The sequence below is a fragment of the Medicago truncatula genome, chromosome 8 (assembly GCF_003473485.1).
Source record: "Medicago truncatula cultivar Jemalong A17 chromosome 8, MtrunA17r5.0-ANR, whole genome shotgun sequence".
Taxonomy (NCBI): Eukaryota; Viridiplantae; Streptophyta; class Magnoliopsida; order Fabales; family Fabaceae; genus Medicago; species Medicago truncatula.
Window position 1 is genome coordinate 3,368,606 of NC_053049.1, and position 3,997 is coordinate 3,372,602.

Genomic DNA, 3,997 nt, shown 5'->3' on the forward strand with positions numbered 1-3,997 from the left:
AGCATTATTATATAATCTTTACCAACTTTTGTTATTTAACTTGTGAGTAGGAAAAGGGGTTTCTAGTGGACTTCAGGTTTGGAAAGATACATTTAATATATTACACTAATCTTTTTCTAAGGGGTTGTTAGGAAAAATCCAGTGTTTTGGGTTTAACAAAAGATATAGAGGTTGTGGTCTTAACCATTTTTATATTGAAGAGTGTATTATTAGATAGTAGATTAGTGTGTGATTCAATAATTAGAAAGATGCTTTATAAGTAGTGCTCTGCTCAGAACAGTTGTGCTTTATAATGTGTTTTCATATCATATATTATATCCTAGGATACACGGATACGGATACAGACACCGAACACGACAGAGACACTGACACAGTTAAGAAGTGTAATTATATAATTAAGTGTAATTATAAGTGTCGATGTCAAACATGATATATGTCCGACACCGAAACACATTTAATCCGAGAAGTGTTTGTGCTTCATAGATTATGAGTAAATAGGCAATTACTCCCCTGAAATTGTAAGTTTCATCAATTACTCCCCTGAAAGTAACAAAACTTCAATTACCCCCCTAAAATTTCACAACGTTAATCAATTTACCCCATCCGTCAAATTTTTTTGTTAGTGAACATGACGTTTTGCAAATACCCCCATGAAGTTTTGCATTTATGTGCAAAATGCCCCCCAAACTTAAAAATTTATATTATTTATTTCTTAAAGACAAACAATTAACGATTAAATATTAAAGCTAACTATTAATTTTGGAGTTTGGAAAAACTACATGCATATATACATCAAAATAGGGAAAAATTTGTATTTTTAAAGTGACAATAATGGTTATTTCTAATAGACAAATTATTATTTTTAGGGATTTATAGACAAATTAATAATCAATTTTAAATTTATATTTTCTCCTTCACCATCTTAGTCTTTTAACTCCTCCAACAATTTGCTCAAACCATTTAAACTACACAACCTCCAATATTTTCATATGATTTGTTCTTGTTTACACACTTTATAGAGAACTTCATTTTAACTTCTTGTTTGTGCTTCAGGCACGAAGAATTGTATACAATCTAGCTCACACCACAATACTATCAGACCGACATATCATATATAGCATATTAAGTAATATTCATGTAAAAAAGACACAAATCATCAGCAAATGAAATATGTGATCGGTATGTATAGAGGAACACTTATTGAGAAATGTCAAACACTTAGACATATATTTCTTTACCTTTGAAATTAATCCACAAATCATCCCATTATTGTCACTTTAAAAAATACACATTTTATTCCTATTTTGAAGCCTATTTTGATGTATATATGCATGTAGTTTTCCCAAATTCCCAAATTAATAGTTAGTTTTAATATTTAACTATTAATTATTTGTTTTTAAGAAAAAAATAATTTAAATTTTTAAGTTCAGGGGCTATTTGCAAAACGTCATGTTCACTAACAGAAAAATTTGACGGAGGAGTTAAATTGATTAACGTTGTGAAATTTCAGGGGGTAATCGAAAATTTTTGTTAATTTCAAGAAAATAATTGACGAAATTTATAATTTTAAAGGGGTAATTGCCTATTTATTTCATAGATTATATATAATACTATGTTTCTTAGTTTATAAAGAGGATAAAAGAAAATGTTAGTAAATTAGAATTAAAAATGTTAATCTGACAGTGTTGTCTCCAAAAACTAAATACACCCAATCATACAACGACGTGTCTTGGGATTGATTCTTTATTAGTTTATTATCTTCATCAACTGTACATGCTGTTTTATTCTTCTTTAGAGTTCCTATATTTTTAAATTTATGCCAATCATAATGGTAAGTAAAAAATTAAAAAAAAATTGATTAATAAAACATAACCTCAACCAACATCTAGTGGAGTTGATATCTGGTGCCCAAATTTAATATGGTTTACCATTTTTTAAAATATTTAACACTCCTAAATTGATTTTTCTTTTTCTTTCTAATTAAGTGATCTCTTTAATCATACAGAGAATTTGGAACTACACATCAACTAAGGTTGAAATTTCCATTAAGTGTATGTTTGGTATTATAGAAGCTTCAAATAAGAGATTTGATTAAATTTTTTAACATTTTTTTTTCTTTTAGATGATGACTTAGGAGTGAAGGTTTCTTTCAATTTAATTTCCAAACCGTACATATATGATATATCTATATCAAGCTTTGCCTAAAATCCCTTTTCACTCAAGCAAGAACTTTTTATCACCAAATTCTAGAAATGAAGAGTCGTAAACAATTGGAATTCCATTTTTTTTATTATCATTGCATAATGTTAGTGCAAAATCAACATTATAAAACTAACATATATAACAAACAAAAGGGTTAGCATAAATCTGACAAGATAGCGTGGCAGAAATTTATGAATCAGTAATTGTCTTGTATAAGCACTTTTGAAAATTGTAAACGCGGTTTTGATAATGTTTCATGTTCCTCTTTAAATGGTTAATTTTATCAGATAGATTGTATCTTCTTTTTTTCCAAATCGAGTGAGAACGTAACTTAGACCTTGGAATATTTGACAGTTGTATGGTTCTTGAACATTTTGGAATAGAGCAATAGTCTTTGAACTTGTTCCGCGTCACCATTAACCTCAGATGTTACTCGTAATGACGTGCAATATTAATTATTTTTTTTGTGATGGTTGAAGTTTGAACCCGAACCTTACATATATTATGCATTGTTCATATCAATTGAGTTAAGTTCACGATGACGACGGATAATATTAATGTTGATGTGATAATTCGTCTGGTTTTCAAATCACCTCTACGTTAAATCTTTAGAGAATTAATTGAAATTGTTGAAATATATGTTTGGAACTTAATATAGACACGTACAAAAGTGAGTACTTCCTCCGTCCCAAATTGTATGTCGTTTTGGAGAAAAAAAAATTTGTCCTAAATTATATGTCGTTTTATAATACCAATGAAATATTAATGTTACTTTTCCTATTATATCCTTAACATTACTCTCTCTTCTTTCAATTATTTCATTTATTTTTTCCATACTATTTATTAAGAATAATTTTGTAAAACAACTCATAATTTCTTTTCCCCACACAATATTAATTACATTTCTTAATACGTGTGAAATAGCCAAAACGTCATACAATTTGGGACGGAGGGATTATGTTATATGGCTTCTTACAATTTAAGCCTCCATATATGTGGAGCTGATTTGAGCTCATGTGAACCGTTACATCATCATTTAACGCTGTACTTCGTTTATGGATAATGTTTAAAGCTAACAAAGAGATGAAATTGATTGACACTGACCAAATTAATCTAGTCATAGTGAGCAAGAAGTGGAATGGTAAGGAGAATGGGATAAGAGGCAACACGCTAATAATTAATTAGTGAGAGATTAATTAGGAAGCGATATAGTGTGGTGAAGGCTTCAGGGATGTTAATAGGCTAGGCCGGTTTACAGGGGCATACGGCCTAACTTACGATAGGTCAGATCAGACCAGACTTTTTTCTTAAATAGAGAAGATCTAGGCAAAAGGTCAGGCCACAAGCCTCTCAAAAAGCCTCTTAAGCCTATTAGGTCGGTCTATTTAAATAATATAAATAATATTATTTATTATTATATCATATTTTGTATTTTGAATTAAAATATAAATTTGTAAACTTTTTCAATAATTTAAGCTTTATTGGTATACGTTAATTTTTTGCATATATAAATGTATTATTATAAACTAGAATAGAAATATGATACAATATATAGTCGAATTCCCTAAAACCTCGTGTTTATCAAAAGAGAGTTTAATCTAATTGAACTATTAGTTCACTAATCCATTTAAACTTAAATCACATTGCTTACTTAAAGATGTTCATAAGATATAGGCTTTTAAACATGCTAGCATATCATATCAGGCTTTCAAAAGTCCAAACTCAAGGCTAAAAAGTAGGCCTATTCCCATCCCTAGCTTCAATATTATTAGCATTACATCTCAAAGACTTAAAT